Genomic DNA, 20,379 nt, shown 5'->3' on the forward strand with positions numbered 1-20,379 from the left:
AACGTAAGTTCACCAAATGTTGGTATTTTTATGGAAGATACATTTGGATGACATATTCATCTCATTTAATAATTTTTTTAAAAAAAAACAAATTCTCAACTAAGCATGAAAATTTTAAAGTACTTAGTTTTACTTGAGAATTACCTAATTTGAGTTTGCAAATACTTGATTTCGTAAATGAGATGCTCACAATATGTATTAAAATACTAGGTATTCGAAGAGGCAATGTAAGTTCACCAAGTATTGATATTTTCATGGAATAAGCATTTGGATGACATATTCATATCATTTAATATTTTTTTTGTAAAAGAAAAAACAGATTCCCAGCTAAGCATAAAATTTTTAAAGTATTTGTTTTTATTTGAGAAGTACGTAATTTGATATTGCAAATATTTAATTTGGTACATGAGATACTCATAATATGTAATAGAATACTGGATATTCGAATATGCAACGTAAGCTCACCAAATGTTTATCTTTCCCTAGAAGATCCATTTGGATGACATATTCATCTCATTTAATATTTTTTTGTAAAAAAAAAAACAAATTCTCAACTAAGTATTGAAATTTTAAAATACTTATTTTTACTTAAGAAGTATCTAATGTGATACCCGAATTAATACAAATAATGCCTAATACGAGTCTACAAATACTTGATTTTACCATTTAAATACTCAAATTCGATTATTTGATGGTGTCAAAATATATAATTTGAAGTCAATATTGAGTTTCATTTGATGATGAGATCCGTGAAATAAAAATATGATACCTAATTTGTTACAAGTACTATATAATTAGATTCTACTGATAATTGATTTTACCCTTTAAAAACTCAAATTTGATAATAAGTATAATGAAATAATATTGATGCATATAATGAATGATTACCAATAAATATTATGAAAGAATACTAATGAGGATGATATTAAATGAAGTATTGCATTGTCATTTAATGAATACCAACAAGTATTGTGAATGAATATTAATGATATTATAAATTAATACTCATAAGTATACAAAAAAATTACTAATAAGTATAATGAATAATTACCAATAAGTATTATGTCAAATAAGTATAATTGTCAAATAAGTCATTCAATGAATATAAAAAAGTATTATCAATTAATATTTATGAGTATTTTATAAATCATTGATCCAAGAATCGATAGATATGCTTCAAGTGCAAACTTCAAGCTCATTTACGAACTATGTTCATAATGCATCTCTCAATTAGTTCATGATGAATAATGAACTATGTTTATTTATTTAAATGATATGAATAAGTATCATAATGAATTTTTCATGGAAATATTGTATATTCGAATATCCAGTATTTTAATGCATATTGTGAGTATCTCATTTACGAAATCAAGTCTTTGCAAACTCAAATTAGGTACTTCTCAAGTAAAATTAAGCACTTTAAAATTTTCATGCTTATTTGAGAATTATTTTACCAAAAAAATATTAAATAAGATGATATGCAATCCATGCTTAGTGATTGAGCAAAACTTTTATTGTAAAATTATTAGTAAAAATTAATAATATTCAAGCTCGAAATAATCGCAAGTTCACGATGTCAATATGTTTCATGCTTAGTGATTGAGCAAAACTTTCATTGTCTAAGGACTGTATTTCTCAATTTTATTCTCAATTATTCAATTTTTAGCAGCGATACTTCAGATTATTGTTTACTATTACGATTATTAAATAAAAACTCAATGAAATGGTTCAAAGATTAATGATGAAATAAATAAGTTAGAAAGATTGATTAAAATTCAATGAAAAATGAATTTGTTGGGAATCTCGGTTCACCTACCCCTGGCTAATCTACTTAATTCGTTAGACAATTATCCATGCTTTCGACGAGATTTCGTATCCAACTAAACACACTCTCTCAAGCTATGCCAAACTAATTCAACTCAGTGAAGTAATTAAATATCTTTAATTATTTATCAATGGTGAATTGCATGTCGTTTTATTAAATCCCATAGCTTTCGACCTATTGGACTATGACTATCGACGTGTATTCGACTTCATATTTCTCTGTAAATTGTAAATCCACGGATCATGATACTCGTTCCTATCACGGGCTATTCTCTCGAAGAACATTGTCCTGAAATCTTCAAATATTCGCTCTAAGCTATTTTCCTCTTTCAAAGCTTTTGTGGCTGCTGAAAAGTCTTGAACATGTCATCTAATTGCATCTTGGATGGAAACGCAAGCACTTTGTGTACTTACGTTACATATTCGAAGATTCAGTATTTTAATACTTATTATGAGTATCTCAGTTACCAAATCAAGTATTTTAAAACTGAAACAAGGTATTTTGCAATTAAAACTAAGTACTTGAAAAAGTTCAATACTTAGTTGCGAATTTGTTTTTTTTAACAATTAAAAAAACTATTAAATGAAATGAACATGTCATCCAAATGTATCTTGGATGGAAATGCGAGCACTTGGTGAACTTACGTTGCATATTCGAATATACAGTATTTTAATACTCATTCTAAGTATCTCATTTACCAAATCAAGTATTTTAAAATTGAAATTAGGTATTTCGCAAGTAAAACTAAGTACTTGAAAAAGTTCAATGCTTAGTTGCGAAATTGTTTTTTTAACAATAAAAAAATAATTTAAATAAAATGAACATGTCATCCAAATGTATCTTGGATGGAAATGCGAGCAATTGGTGAACTTGCGTTACATATTCGAATATCCAGTATTTTAATACCCATTATGAGTATCTCATTTACCAAATCAAGTATTTTAAACTTGAAATTAGGTATTTCGCAAGTAAAACTAAGTATTTAAAAAAATTCAATGCTTAGTTACAAATTTGTTTTTTTAACAATAAAAAAATAATTAAATAAAATGAATATGTCATCCAAATGCATGTTGGATGGAAATGTGAGCACTTGGTAACTTACGTTGAATATTCGAATATCCAGTATTTTAATACCCATTCTGAGTATCTCATTTACCAAATCAAGTATTTTAAAATTGAAATTAGGTATTTCACTAGTAAAACTAAGTACTTGAAAAAGTTTAATGATTAGTTACGAATTTATTTTTTTTAATAATTAAAAAATAATAAATGAAATGAACATGTCATCCAAATGCATATTGGATGGAAATGTGAGCATTTGGTGAACTTACGTTACATATTCTAATATCCAGTATTTTAATACTCATTCTGAGTATTACATTTACTAAATCAAGTATTTTAAAATTGAAATTAGGTATTTTGCAAATAAAATTAAGTACTTTAAAAAGATCAATGCTTAGTTGCGAATTTGTTTTTCTTTTAAAAATTAAAAAAATATTTAAATGAAATGTATATGTCATCTAAATGCATCTTGGATAGAAATGCGAGCACTTGGTGAACTTACATTGCCTACTAGAATATCCAGTATTTTATTAACTTTTATGAGTATCTCAATTACCAAATCAAGCATTTAAAATTGAAATTAGGGTATTTCGCAAATAAAAATAAGTACTTCAAAATGTTCAATGCTCAGTTGCAATTTTTTTTAAATAAAAATAATTAAATGAAATGAACATGTCATCTAAATGCATCTTGGATGGAATGCGAGCATTTGGTGAACTTACGTTGTATATTCGAATATCCAGTATTTTAATACTCATTCTAAGTATCTCATTTACCAAATCAAGTATTTTAAAATTGAAATTAGATATTTCGAAAATAAAACTAAGTGTTTGAAAAAGTTTAATGCTTAGTTGCGAATTTGTTTTTTTAACAATAAAAAAAATAATTAAATGAAATGAACATGTCATCCAAATGGATCTTGAATGAAAATGCGAGCATTTGGTAAACTTGTGTTGCATATTCGAATATTCAGTATTTTAATACACATTTTGAGTATTTCATTTACTAAATCAAGTATTTTAAAATTAAAATTAAGTATTTCGCAATTAAAACTAAGTATTTCAAAAAGTTCAATTAGTTGAGAATTTGTTTTTTTTTAAATAAAAAATATTTAAATTCAATTTATATGTCATCCAAATGCATCGGGAATGATGAATGGAAAGAGAAGATGACCAACAAAAATAGGTATTTATATAATGTTTTATTAATTAAAAGGGTAAAAAGGTAAAAATACATGAAGTATGTAGTAAAAACTAAGTTGGTCTTTTGTCAGGTGCTAAAATACAAAAAAAAAAACCTATGGGTACTGAATCTTAAATAAATCATAGACAGATATATTTTTCTCCAAATTGCCCAATAATATTTGGCAAACAAATAAAATTATTTATTGAAATTTATTTCTACATTAAATTTTGTGAATTTTAATGTTTTGAGGATTTTATGTGTTGACTTTTCTCTGATAATTCTAAACATGAAACATGTTTTTTCTATGATAATAGAATTGAAATTGTTTAGAATCATATCGTAATGTTTTGTAAAAAAGTATTGGAAATATGATATTTAATTTTTTTTTCGATTATCCACAAACCAATGCCCAAAGCCTTATTTTTTTAAAAAAAAATATTATTTTTTCTAAGAAATTGCAGTTGGACACCCGTATTTTTCAAACTATTTCCAAATGAAACATTGCTAATACGATCTGTTTCTAAAATTATAATGTGTTGAAAACCTAAAAGCTAAAATCACTCGAATTATATTTATTATTGAAACCAAACATACATCATATTCTCCAACTAACTGAAAAAATAAGTAAAAAGACATCTTCTAAAACAACAAAAATTAAAGTATTATAGTCCCACATATATTACGTAAATCATGTCATTGGAGCATTTGAAATACATTTGCAATTCATTCTATTTAAAAGAAGTCTAGGACGATACATTTAATTCAACTCTTTTTTCCTAAACTATGTTAAATCTTTTTCCTAAACTATTGAGTGTTTTTTTCCCCGACAATCTCCATACATGTTACTCTGCAAAAACATGAACCTCAAATTAAGTAAACAGAAAATTCTACCATAATCTCTCGTATCAAAATTGCTCAAGAACATAAAAAAAGCACAGCTGAATCAAGCTATCGGAATCCTCTGCCACTCCCACGGCCACCATGTCCCCTTCCTCTACTCCGAGCACCACTTCTCCCTACAAGATGCTGAATTCCTGCAGATCTTGAAAAGCTGTTCTGTGTACTCCCCCAGGTCCACGTCCCATTTTTGCAGGACTACTTCCAGCGCCATTCTGAGCACCAAGAGGACGCTTTCCTCTGAAGATAAAGATTGATGCAAATTATATTTAAGGTAAATTTGTTGACATACGTTTCCAATATTAGCAGAGATGAGATGTCAATTTAGGTTAGATTTTTAGCTGCAATTAAGATTAAAATATAATTGCTACAACCTAAATGAGCAGGTAAGAGTCATACCCGACAGTAGCAGAAGCAGTTGGTGGTAAAGGTTTCACTGCTTCTTTCCAAGATAATTTAACTCTCTTGTCTCCAATAAACGAGGGTGTCTTGGAATGAAGAGGCTAATTATGGAGGAAAAAACGAAATAATTACTCGTTAATAGTCATCGCTCCAAATGGCAATACTTAATGTTATTTCACCAACCTGTGCCATAGCCAAAATATTGTTGCAAGTTCGTAACCCGGTCGTGGTGTTCTGCTTTTGGGTTTTCTGCATGGTTAACATAGATGTAAATTAATCAAATATCACGGTTAACAAGAAAATATACAATGGTGGTAAGTAATGTGGACTCACAATTGTAGCCTTAGCCTCATCGGATACAGCAGCCCCCAATATTTTATTATGATCTGCCATTCCCTGAGTTAACTTCTTCATGGTTGCACGGACTAGATCTTCAACACAATTCAACCTGATGGATTCACCAAGTTTTTCTTCAAATGTCGAAACATGAAGACTCAGATAATGCACGAAAAATGTAACATAGGAAAGCCTCCATCCTAAGTAGCATAACAGTATATAACACCAGATAAAGATAGGCCAACCTCCCTTCCATAACTTTTAGCCCGTGCATATGTTCATTGTCAGGGTAGATAACCAACAAGCTAACAATTGATCATAGATTTTTTATAAACATTCTTTATTAAATTATTTGACAAACTCTCTCTCTATATATGCATGGACATTGATAAAGACAATAGAGGTTGTGCTTGGAATGATTGATTTGAGATAATGAATCTCAAATTCCTTGATTTGCTTAAATGGATAAAATTCAAGTGAATTTAAATTTCAATTCATATCAAGTTCTGCAATCTCTCAAATCCTCTTCTAAATCAAATTCATCAATCCAAGCCCTAAGGTTACCATAATCTATGGGAATATATACACAGGTGGCAATCATTAAATATATTTCACGTGACTAAAATCTCTAAATTATGTTCTTACTTAACTAGCGATTGAGAATAAAAATATCACCCAACTCAATTAAGACTATGCATTTCGTTAATACCGACACAAAGGCACCGGCGATCTGAATAGGTGTCCGTATGAAATGAGTTCATTGAACCACTCTTACACTAAATTTCTCTCAATGATTCTCACCATTCGCGTATGCATCATTAAAGCTCCAACCAATATCATTGTACTGTGACTTGTTTTCCGACTCTACAAAGGTCAGAATGCGGCAAACTCAGTACTACTATTATTCGGAAAGGAGTAACTGAATTGTAATTGAGGGTTTGACATTCATACATGTGGAACGTCCTATATGTTCTTTCAAGTATACCACCCTAATAATCTTTTCCCTGAGGAAAGGTGTGTTAGGGGAAAAAAAAATTCTAACATACGGACTGGTTGTGATGCTTTGGAATGTGCATATGGTCGTTTATCATGAGTCTTGGTATATATAATAGTCTAGTCCCAAATCTTTTCGGGTGATCCCGTTCAGTGTGTGCCGAAAAGAAATATTAAACATGACAAAAAAGATTTATATAATTGCCTCTAATACAGGACAAGACAAAAAGTCGATCACTCCGCAACATTTGCGAGAAAATAACCTATGCATGTGAGTTATTTATTCATAAGAATTGTTTTGAAAAATTGATGGCCCGGGGTTGGAGAATTAAATAAGTTATTAAGTTTCTGGCATTGTATCGACTCTCATAGATAGAAAACCCAAACAATTACTCCATAATCAACATTTGACAACAAAACATAGGAAATTAACATGTGGGAGCGTCAGAAGTCGGGGAACCACATCTGATATAGTGCTTTAAACGAATAGAACCAATCCGCGAGCTTTTTGGGAAGGCTCGATCTATATTTGATTTGTATTAGAAGTTATGGAACTCGGACCGAACTCTAACAAGTTCGAACTTTTTTCAAGCCGAACTCCGACCAAAATTATTTTGTTTGATAGTTCGAGAGCTTTAATATTTTATTAAAATAATATGATTATATATTAAATATATATACATTTCGAACATTTCGAGTTTTCAAACCTTCAATATGGGACCTTAATGTTCGAGCAACAGCTCGAATTTGCTCGAACAGCTCGCAAATAAGTTCAAACATTTCAAGCTAAACTCGAGCCAAAAAAATTAAAAAAATTTAGCTTCAAATTGAGCTCGTACTCGAATATACTCAATTCAAGCCAAATTTGAGTTTTGTACTAGTATTCAGCTCGATTTGGTTTGTTTCCACCCCCAATCTGATACAAAGACAAGGATGGCAGCAAGGTGGTTCTGCAAAACCCTAGCAATCCATTGTGTCTAATCTAAGGTGACCATTACATGCCCGATCATGAGAAAAAATGGTTACCTTAAATTTTAAGGATTTTCTTGAGGCCTAGAGCCATGTGGAACTTTGTAGTAATTCTGATTGCGTCTTTCAACTCTTACTGTTCGGGGAAAAATGATTTTTACAGATTAACGAGCTCCCTTACTTTTTTTTGTTTATGCTCAGTGGAACAGCGAAGCTGCATAGCCTCGATGTTGTGGTGACACATAAGAAAATAAAGGCATGTGGAAAAGCCATAGCCAATATTCGCCACTTCAAGCAAGATGTTTGATGGGAAAACTCTAATTCAAATGCTATAAATTTCTACACTTCAATAGAGTTTATTTTTTAAATTAAACCACAATCGGAAGAGGTACCAAGTACAAACAAAAATACAATTGAAAAATTGGTGGAATGGGATTACTGGATTTGATGTCGTGGAATAATGCTCTGCTCGCCAAGACTTTATGGAATATCCACAAAAAGAAAGATACATTGTGGAGCAAATGGATTAATCAATTTTTTTTTCGAGGGAGAGGTATATGAGACCGAAGGGTACGTAAGAATGACTTTGTCTTGATAAGAAGACCTTTTCGATCCGTGATGAGATCATGGTTCATGGCTTGATAAATGATTCTACAGCAATGTTGTGTGGTTGGTTCGATGGAAAGAACGATATGTACAAAGCTAACAGTCTCTTTGCCCCAAATTATGGAAATTGGCCTTGGATGCCACTGGTGTGGAAGAATTTCCTCAGTCCTAAACACAAATTCTGTGTTTGTTTGCACATTGGAAGTTTCTTACCAGAGATAGACAGCCGTATGTGGTGAAGAAGAAATGTACTATTTGTGGTAATTTTAACGAATGTTCTGATCATTTGTTTTTCCGTTGTCACTTCTCGCATTTTCTTTGGACCAAAATTCGTGAATGGCCAGGAATGAACAAACTCATGAGTTCTCATCAACCCTGCTAAGGCCTTTAGAGGGATTTACCAAGGGGATTCTTTCTTGACAAAGATGCGGTTCATGATTATCGCAGCTGTCATTTTTCACATTTGGAGTGCAAGAAATCATTGACTAATTGAGAATGAGGAACAAAAAGTTGATGACATATTTAGGAAAATACAGATTTTTGTTCATCGTTGTATGAGGCTTTGAGTTATATATTTATGTTAGATATCATGTCAAGTGGTTACTTGTTGGTTTCAAGGATTTAACGCTCTTGTAGAACTCCTGGGCATGTCAAGTGTATTTGTACCCATATTTTTTACCTTAATGATGTGACCATTTCGTGTCCAAAAAAAGTACAATTTAAAGATAAACACATGTTAGTCAATTTTTTACTAACACCACATTTCAATTAGGAGAAAATTATGTCCAGAAAAAGTGATAAATCAAATAAACTCACCTCTCTGAGAAATCTTTGTACTGCTCAGAGAAGTCTTCTCCAATCCTATCTGATGGTTGCCCAGTCACGATTTTGTAACCACATAAACTATTAGTAGCATTAGGTGCCTGTCCCAACCACAAACGGAGGATGAGCAATGAACATGAAATGTGAAACACGAAATTAGTAAAAGATGTAAGGTCAAGGAATGTTAATGACCTTATGAGCTAAATGGTGGAAGGTGTACAACAAGCACTCAACAGAAGTAAAGTTCATTTCTTCTCCTGCTTTTCTTAGAGGCATGGTCTTCTGAAACATCATAAAAATGTTGCATGAGGCATAATGCTATAATCTTCACGTCAGAAAAAATACCCAAATTAAGTTCCTGTTGCCAAAAGATTGATTAGAGCAGACAAACTAAAGATTCAAGATTGCATTCTTGTGAATGAAAGAGAACATATGTTTCTATTCACACAGATTGAGAGAGACAGAAAACTGTTCCCCAGCACAGTGAAAAAACAGGATACGAAAGTAATCAATTTTAAGGTGGAGATGGATGCAACAGATAAGTTTCTCTTTCAACTTTTTCATGTACAAATTGAACATTCATAGCAACACCATAAAGAATGCAAAGTTTAGACTCTTGAGCTTGCCTTTAAAAGTTGAACAACAGATGGGAGAATATGTCTCGAGTCTTGCGGAGATGTCCAAGGTGAACCCTCAGCAAGGTTTTTAAGCAGGTCTACTTTTCGTTCTCCAGGAAACTGGCAACAAGCAAAAACAGTCATGTTCCTGACTCAGAGATCTAAAATGAAAGCACTACGTCTTGGCATTTTCAAGCAAGTCTAGCCACCAATAAAGAGTCTGAAGTCTTAAATCTGTGGCCTATTTAACTGCTCTTAAACACAAATAAACCTCCAACAAAATTAAACAAAAAAGACTGGGAATTGTGGATTGTGATTGTATATGCAATCCTACAGACCAAAAGGCTTCTGTGAAGCTCGTCTGGAAGACAAAATCTATTTGATTTCTTATCCTATAACATACAAACACAAATTTAAAGAATTTAAACAATATCCACACCTACTCATAGTTCCCAAGGAATAAAAAACTTCGTATAAACTTGAGCATGAGGCAGACCTCAAGAACCACATTATCAAATGAGGTTTGTTAGTAATATAGTGTTTAAATACCCCTTTTTTGAGGTAAGAAATATTTATATATATATAATAAGAAACGATATTTCATTAAGATAAATTTAAGATAAAGTTTACAAAAGGCGGAAAAGATATCGCTATTACGTAAAAGATAAAAAATGTTCTGATCACATCATCAGAAACTACCAAACCAAATCTGAAATCGATAAATACTTAAAATCTAAAAGCTTCCTAGGCCAAACTGCAGCCTTAAATCTGATATTCTCCCAACACTCGTCAGGCGACTGCCACACTCCAAAAGTACCACTTCTCTTGTCGATATCACAATCGGTATTTAAAACAAATATATCATGCATTGATCTCGGAGCAACCCTCACAAAAACCAATTCATTCAGAGCTTCAGACCAGATACCAGCCGTGAAGGAACAATGCAGAAACGAATGATCTTTAGTCTCCTCCTCATCTTGGCAAAGGACACACCAATTCAGACAAAGTGCAGACTGAGGCCATCATTTTTGCAACATATCACAAGTCAGCAATTTTCCCATAGCCACGGTCCACGAGAATACTTGAACCTAATATGAGATCGGTACTTTCCAAATAGATCGAAAGCAAGGGAAAATAGGAAAGCTATTGATTGGGGAAAAAAACTCATAGAAGATCTAACAGAGAAAAACCCTGAAGAACCCCCCATCCCAAACCCTGAGGTACGCGACACCCACATCCATCCTAACGTTGTCTAAGACCCCTAACAATGAACTCAACTCAATCACTTCATCGTCACTCAAATCCCTTATGAAGTGTAGATCCCATGACAAAGAAGAATTAAAACGATGTACATCCTCATGAATGAACCAAACAATGGGCTTGTTATGAAGCGAATAAATCTGAAATAAAGTGGGTAAAGGTTTTTAAACAATGAATCTCCCACCACTTATCCTCCCAAAATCTAATAATATTCCCCTTTTAACCATTGTCACTAGAAGATGAAAAGCTAGGTAAGTTCGAGAAATAAATTTCCAGGGGCTTCTCAAAGTTACATTCTTTGTTAAGCCCACATCACATCCATTATCTTGCATCTCCAACTTGCTCTCAATAACCTTTTTCCACAACGGCGCCATCTCCACAGAGCATCTCCACCACCATTCCCCAAAAATGTCTTATTCATCAAACAGATATTTTCAATACCCAAGCCTCCTCTCCTCTATCTTTCGGTATGCAGAAATGTTCCCACGCGACCAAATGGCAATGTGAATATCCATCAGCTCCGTGCCATATAAAATATATCATTATCTTCTCCATAACCATCGCCACACCTTTTGGTACTTAACACTTCTGAAATCAAAGTTAATCGACCACCACTTTGTAAAAATGTTTTTTTCCAGCTCGTTAACTTCTTCGACATCTTACACACGACATCCTCCTAAAATTTTGTTTCTCGATACTTTCCCCCAAATGGAACCCCTAATATTTAAACTCGACTTCTGTACAGTTAATTCCCAACAATGCATTCTTTTCCAAATTGATCTTTATCCCGACATTTGACAAAATGCGTTCAAAATCTCCAACAAAAACGCAAGTGATTGTCAGTCTTAACAAAGAACAAAGTATCATCCGCAAATTAAATATGTGATACCTCTACTTTCTCAACCAACTTCCAATCCTTGGACCTCATACGTTGTTGTCATAGCCTTATCCACCAATATACCCAACACATTTAAATAATGAGATTGAACAGGAAGGGAGAAAGTGGGTCCCCTTGCGTCAGCCCTCTCTTCCCCTTGAATTTTCCCCTCGGCCTACCATTTACAAAGACTGAAAAAGAAGCAGACGTCGTGCATCCCTTCATCCACTTTCTCCATCTCTCTCCAAATCATTTTTGTTGTAAAACAAATTCCAAAAATCTCTCGTCCACATTATCATAGGCCTTCTCCATATCTACCTTAAACACCCATTATTTCTTCTTTTTATATATCATCTCCTCCGCCACTTCATTGGCTATAAGACAACGATAAAGAATTTGTATGCCTTCAATAAATATACATTGATTCTCTGCTATGGTTGTACTCAAAACTGTCTTCAATTTTATCGATAAAACTTTATCCATAATCTTATATAGACTCGTTATCAAATTGATAGGCCTAAAGTTCTTAACCTTAATTGCATCTTGTTTCTTTGGGATTTGTCTCACTGGTGATTTCATTTACAACACCTCCCTAAAAAAATTCGTGAAACACTTTCATCAATTTTCCTCTGACCATATCCCAATATTCTTGATAAAATGCCATTGTAAAACCATATGGACCTGGGGCCTTCGTTCAATCACTCTCGAACACTGCCTTTTAGATCTCCTCCTCTGAAAACGGTATCTCCAAATCCTCTCCAGCCTCACCATCAATAGGACCCCAATCCACTTCGTCAATGTTCCACCCCTCCCAATCAAATTTTCCGTAAAAATTACTGAAGAAACTTATTATTGAGTATTTGATGTACCTCTCATCTAAAACCACCGACCCTTAAATTTTTTTGAAATTTGATCATCGTCCCTCAGCCACTTCACTTTTACCATTTGACTATCAATCTGATTTCTTCTAAACATCAACTATTCCAATTCACTCCTCGCTTCCCTTCTTTCCTTTGTTAAACCAACTGTCCAATTACCCTCCATCTCTCGCTCGTCCAACTTTCTTATTTAGTTTTCTAACTCCGCATGTCTCACATCCATATACCCAAAAATCTTTTTATTCCATTTATTTACATCAGTTTTATTCTTTGGAGACGGTCCCCATTTTACCTTTGAAGTGTCTCGCATAATTGGAAAGTGATCTAAAGAAATTCAAGATAGAACCGTCTGTCCGAAAATAAGGAAAATATTCATCCAACCCCCTAAGAACAAATATCTATCTAATCTACAACAAATAGGTGTAACCCTTAGGTTAGACCAAGTGTATTTAGTATTCAATAATGGTGGATCACGCAACTCCTGTTTCCTTAATCAATTTATCAAAACAAATGTTTGTGATTATGGATGAGCTCTTCAACTTTTCACTCAAAGTTCTTACGACATTAAAATCCTTTCCCAAATACCACTTGTCACCGCAAATTGCTCTCAGCCCCGCCAATTTATCCCAAAATAATTCTCTTTCTCTTGGCTTACATGGTCCATAAATTGTTGAAAACCACCATCTGATATCACCACATTTCAATTTTGATCGAAATCGAGAACCCCCCAATCAAATTCTCCTTGATCCAGACCACCCTCAGGTCCCATATCACCAAAATTTCTCCTGACCTTCCTACAACCAATAAAAAAAATCATTCAATAAATCTCGTTTTCCACAAACTTGTAACAAATCGACGATCCACTGACTCTTTTTGACTTCTAATAACACCACTATGTTCGGTCTTCTCTTGCACAACACTGTACGAATTAATCCCCTTCGTGAATTTGGACCCTTCCCAACCCTGGCCATCTGTAATGCTCCACCAAGAACATGAAGATTTGAAGTTTTTGTGGTTCAGCCATGCATTCTCAAATCTGGATGGAGACGGTCCCCATTTTACCTTTGAAATGTCTCGTATAATTGGAAAGTGATCTGAAGAAATTCAAGATAGATCCATCTGTCCGAAAATAGGGAAAATATTCATCCAACCCCCTAAGAACAAATATCTATCTAATCTACAACAAATAGGCGTAACACTTAGGTTAGACCAAGTGTATTTAGCATTCAATAATGGTGGATCACGCAACTCTTGTTCCTTAATCAATTTATCAAAACACAACATGTTTGTGATTATGGATGAGCTATTCAACTTTTCACTCAAAGTTCTTGCGACATTAAAATCCTTTCCCAAACACCACATGTCACCGCAAATTGCTCTCAGCCCCGCCAGTTTATCCCAAAATAATTCTCTTTCTCTTGGCTTACATGGTCCATAAATTGTTGAAAACCACCATCTGATATCACCACATTTCAATTTCGATCGAGATCGAGAACTCCCCAGTCAAATTCTCCTTGACCCAGACCACCCTCGGGTCCCATATAACCAAAATTTCTCCTGATCTTCCTACAACCAATAAAAAAACTCATTCAATAAATATCGTTTTCCACAGACTTGTACCAAATCGACGATCCAGCGACTCTTTTTGACTTCTAATAACACTGTTCGGTCTTCTCTTGCACAACACTATACGAATTAACCCCCTTCCCACCCCTGGCCATTTGTAATGCTCCACCAAGAACATGAAGATTTGAAGTTTTTGTGGTTCAGCCATGCATTCTCAAATCTAGATGGAGACGGTCCTCATTTTACTTTTGAAGTGTCTAGCATAATTGGAGAGTGATCTGAAGAAATTCAAGGTAGAATTGTCTGTCCGAAAATAGTGAAAATATTCATCCAACCCCCTAAGAACAAATATCTATCTAATCTACAACAAATAGGTGTAACCCTTAGGTTGGACCAAGTGTATTTACCATTCAATAAAGGTGGATCACGCAACTCCTGTTCCTTAATTAATTTATCAAAACACAACATGTTTGTGATTATGGATGAGCTATTCAACTTTTCACTCAAAGTTCTTACGACATTAAAATCCTTTCCCAAATACCACCTGTCACTGCAAATTGCTCTCAAGCCCGATAAATTTATCCCAAAATAATTCTCTCTCTCTTGGCTTACATGGTCCATAAATTGTTGAAAACCACCATCTGATATCACCACATTTCAATTTCGATCGAAATCGAGAACTCCCCAGTCAAATTCTCCTTGACCCAGACCACCCTCGGGTCCCATATCACCAAATTTTCTCCTGATCTTCCTACAACCAATAAAAAAACTCATTCAATAAATATCGTTTTCCACAAACTTGTAACAAATCGACGATCCACCGACTATTTTTGACTTCTAATAACACCACTATGTTCGGTCTTCTCTTGCACAACACTGTACGAATTAACCCCTCTCAAATCTGGATGGAGACGGTCTCCATTTTACCTTTGAAGTGTCTAGCATAATTGGAAACTGATCTGAAGAAATTCAAGGTAGAACTGTCAGTCCGAAAATAGGGAAAATATTCATCCAACCCCCTAAGAACAAATATCTATCTAATCTACAACAAATAGGTGTAACCCTTAGGTTAGACCAAGTGTATTTACCATTCAATAAAGGTGGATCACGCAACTCCTGTTCCTTAATCAATTTATCAAAAGACAACATGTTTGTGATTATGGATAAGCTATTCAACTTTTCACTCAAAGTTCTTACGACATTAAAATCCTTTCCCAAATACCACCTGTCACCGCAAATTGCTCTCAGGCCCGATAAATTTATCCCAAAATAATTCTCTTTCTCTTGGCTTACATGGTCCATAAATTGTTGAAAACCACCATCTGATATCACCACATTTCAATTTCGATCGAGATCGAGAACTCCCCAGTCAAATTCTCCTTGACCCAGACCACCCTCAGGTCCCATATCACCAAAATTTCTCCTGATCTTCCTACAACCAATAAAAAAACTCATTCAATAAATATCATTTTCCACAGATTTGTAACAAATCGACGATCCACCGACTATTTTTGACTTCTAATAACACCACTATGTTCGGTCTTCTCTTGCACAACACTATAGGAATTAACCCCCTAAATCTACCCTAAATGTCTGGAATTTTGCATGCTGAAAAGGCAACAGCTACATATTATATGACTCATTCTTTTCCTTTCATCCATAAATGTATGTTCTTGTTGCAAATGCAAGTCATTCTTGATTCCAATGAAATAAAAGTTCACTAAAACAACAAGTCCTTCCATAAAAGCACACAGCGCAGTTGAAAATGTTAACCTTATCAAAAACAGGAAACATGTGCTTGTTCAAGTAGTTGAAAAACTTGCAATTGGATGCACCCCTCTGCAAAAAAAGTATGAGTTACACAACAAACATCATAAAACAACATCTAAGAAAGAGGGCCCATGAGGAAAAGCTATGAACCTCAAAAAATGGAAGAGCCATAAACAGACAGGAAATCATTCTATCGTTGTGATCTCCATCTGCAACCTGCACATCAGAAGATTCCAACAATTGAGCAGAGTATAAACTGGGATTTGGAGGTGGATTTTTTTTCACAAACTGAGAGTTCACAACCATTTGGAATCAGCACCAAACTCCAACAAGATGTGCATACATTAACAAAAGAGTGGACGAAAACAGCTATTAATATCTTTAATCATATCTCCAGAGAAATACTCACATTGAATTGTGCATCAAGATCAGCTTGGCCTTCAATTATTTCAATAAGTTCTTGTACCCGCTCCGGGGGAGCTTTCTCGCCAAACATGGTCAAAGTTTTCAAAAAATCCATAAACATCTTAAATTCAGCTCCTGTCACATCTTGTAGACTCTGCAATTTAATTCCACCAAAAATGCATATCCTTGAACAATCACATCCGTTAAGAACTGCTTTTTACTTAGGTTTTTTAGCAATGATATGGGATTCGTTGATGTTAAGCTAAATTTTTGGAAAACAGGGTAAAAATTGTAGTGGCATGTCGATGTGTGTTAAAAAGATGTTAATTGGGACATGCACTTTTCATAATATCCAATTGGCATGGGAGTATTGCATCTATTGTCAAATAAATGCACGCCTAAAGGACGTGCCCAATTCATCAATTTTAAAGTACTTTTGACCTTTTGCAGACTTAAAAATAATAGAATAGAAAAGCGTAAAGACTCTTATGTGACTATCTTGCTTCAAGTCATCACCGGTGTATTTTCTCCACTTTCTTCCCTGTTTTCTCTCCAATGTTGCCTTGAAAGTTTCGCCCCACTCACTGTAGTATCACCATCCAACCATGAACCACCATCGACATTGTTTTCCATCCTTTCCATAAACCATCATGATCACAATCTTTTGTATTATATTTTGTACTTCTCATACTAAGTTTCATGTTCATAGACCGAAGGTAATGGCATTAGATTGTCAGTTCAATTTCAGTTGGCTGACAATTGACACTTTGATCAAGGTAATTTCACCAATACCCATAAAACTGGTGGAATTTGGGGTGGATTGTACTAGTCATGCAACGAGTGCAAGAAACCCAACAATTGTGTACCAATTAAGATCTCATGAAAAGCATGTCTACCAAAAATGACACTTTTTGGAACACATGGGTAAAAAATAGATTTTACCCAAAAAATAGAAAACCTTATCAGATATCAATACCAAGGATGGAAGATATGCAAAAGGAGAAACGTAAACAACCTTTTTAATCAGATCAGTAATGTGCCTCTCCATTTGCTCAGCTGGCCTAAAAAGCTCAGCTTTGAGTGGGAACACGTGAATAATAGATTACGATGGAAGAAAATTCCAAAGCATTACATATCGTTTACTTCAAAAGACCAAAATGGAGGGAGACGTTCAACACAACATTAGCCATGGCATTCAAATATGTAGCTTCTCACCTTGTCTTTAATAAAAATTAGGGTCCTCTCACGAAGATTTTCATCTGTTATCTGCTCATCAACACTCTCAATGTGCTTAAATAGGGCTGTCAAAGAAGCTGCAAGAAGAACAAAAGAGTATTACGATCTCTCAATGATTTCAGACAAAAACAAAGTAGTGAGACCACGAAAGAGAACCCGCATAAATCCTCCCCTTTTATAAATCCACAAAGAATAAAAAGACATGAGATGAAAAGGTTAAACAGCAAAAAATCTAAATTTTAGTTGATAATGTAGTAAAATTGGATTTGTACAGTTTTCAGCGTGAAAAGGAAAATCAGAGTTAATGAATAGCCCATTTCAATTAACTATCAAGATATCATGATGATCATCAGTTCAATTCCAGTGTCAATATACGGTGATGGTCATGGCTAACATATTCCATTATGCCAAGCAGAATGATAGATCACAACCTCAAATGATCACACACTTGTTCTAGAAGCATTTAGGCCCTTGTCTTCCAATGGAACCCTGGTACCTTATGCTTGCTAGTTGTCAAGCTGGTAGTTATACAAATCAAAACTATAGTTATAACCACAAAGTACACAATGAATTCAAGAAATAGTCTAGCACTAAGCCAACCTCACGGGTTGGGTGCAATACCTGCAAGATACTATAGTACTGTTCATTCTTACTAAATCCTTATGCAGTTGTGCCAATATAAAGTGAAAATACGCACCGGACACTCATACATTTCAAATATTAATAGAATTACCTTTAACATCCTGCCTCAGTAAGGATAAAAGCGCTTTATTTACTGCATCACGCTCCACATTTTCCTCTAAAACCATCATGAAGACAAAAGGTTATATAAAAAGTAGTGCATTTCTTCACTTCTAGTGGCAGCGTACTTGTAACATTAGGTGCATGACAAATTTCACGTCAGTATTAGATACTCGGAGCACTTCATACCAGCAGTGAGGAGTTGGGCAAGAATGTCGACGATTTTAGAAAGATGCTCGGGTGTATCTTTGCAGAAAAGTGGAAGCCCTCGAATAGCTTGCACCCGAATCTGAAAATGTGGTAATTAGAAACAACAAAATTTGGCTAATACGGACTGAACAATTTCAGGTTTATACACATAGTTGAACTCTTTGGCACAATTAATTTAACACGAAAGAAAAAAGCTAACCCCGAGTTCTTCCGCTTCACACAAATCAAGATGCGCATCGACAGCATTAACAGAGAGGCCAGGGAAATACTTAAAAAATCTCGGAATCAGCTGCGCAGCTAATTGCCTCGCCTTAACGTTACTGCTTTTCGCGGCCTTTATTATGTTCTCATAATCCTCGGCGTGCTACTCAGAAACCACAAATTGTACAATTAAAACCTAATCTTCCAAATACCTCAAATTTTGAACTTCAATTAAGAACCAAGAAACGCAGAATCCAAAACACACTAAAAAGTAGAAACTTTTGAACCTGAAACTTGTCTTTGACCTCATTGAGACGTTCTCCATACTCATAAAGCTTCTCGATGTCTTTCGCATTGTCGGAGGCTTCTGCCATAGCAGTCAGTGTAACGTTTGAGAATAGAGCGACAGCCTGGCTGGCTATAATTACACGATTGTCCGTACAATAAAAAAATAAATAAATAAAGGGAAAAAAACTCAAAGCAAGACTTGACGACTTGGTTTTATCAACCAAGTTCCATTGATTTATATCGAAGTTGTAATATTTTATTAACAGATATAATTATTAAACAAATCATGCAATCAAAATTACTTATTTTAAAATCTCAAACTTAATAATATGATATAGATTAATATATCCCTTCACTTATTACAAAAATAACCTTTATTTTAAATAATTTACGATTTATTCTATCCATATGTTAACCTACATAAAATTAAAAAAATTGAGAAAATCATCTCAATCATTAGTTAGTGAACAAAATATTTTTGACTAATTAAATTTAGTATCATACGTGTCAACACTACTCTTATTTATACAATTAAAACTCATCATTTAGACAATTTTCTATGGTTATCATCTTTAAAAAAATGTGAATGTTAAAACAAAAATTCTATATTATAGTGTGTGTGTGTGTGTGTGAGTGTACATATATTTATGATAAATAAAAGTTTACCCAAATAACCCCGGTTTATCAGTAATCTTCAAAATCAAATAACATATTATAGAATACTGCAAATTTTTATATTAATAATGAAAAATTATCTATTTAAATAACTATTTTAATTAATTATCAAGAATCATTATAGAAATAATTTTTAAAATTCTTAATTCAATTTTATATCTATGATTTTTCTATAAAAAAATATTTTTCATAAAAACTAATCTATACGTACATAACATGGTCACAAATTACTAGTTTAAAAGAAAATTTGAGAATGTTATCATACAAAATCCAACAAAATTTTATGTCAAAGAGACTTGTTATAGTGTAATAATTTCTTCATTTAGTAGAATAATCGAAACATAATATTTGACCTATTATACAATTTAAAAAATTTGAGTTGAATTGTTACCATCAATTATAGATTTTAGTAAAACGATAATTGGTCTGCTGATGAAGCTATGCACATGACGCACGCCGTTTGATATGGTTGGCTAGATGAGTCATAAAAAAAAAGTTATATTTTAATGGATAAGACTGTTTCTACTAGAGACGACACAAGCGACAAAGTAAAGGTAC

The 20,379-nt window shown here is 33.6% G+C and overlaps 1 pseudogene; it reads right to left on the minus strand.

Annotated features, from left to right (window-relative positions):
• Nucleotides 1-4,725: 4,725 nt before the first annotated feature.
• Nucleotides 4,726-19,308, minus strand: LOC142548934 (apoptosis inhibitor 5-like protein API5; annotated as a pseudogene).
• Nucleotides 19,309-20,379: the final 1,071 nt, after the last annotated feature.

The sequence above is a fragment of the Primulina tabacum genome, chromosome 6 (assembly GCF_025594145.1).
Source record: "Primulina tabacum isolate GXHZ01 chromosome 6, ASM2559414v2, whole genome shotgun sequence".
Taxonomy (NCBI): domain Eukaryota; kingdom Viridiplantae; phylum Streptophyta; class Magnoliopsida; order Lamiales; family Gesneriaceae; genus Primulina; species Primulina tabacum.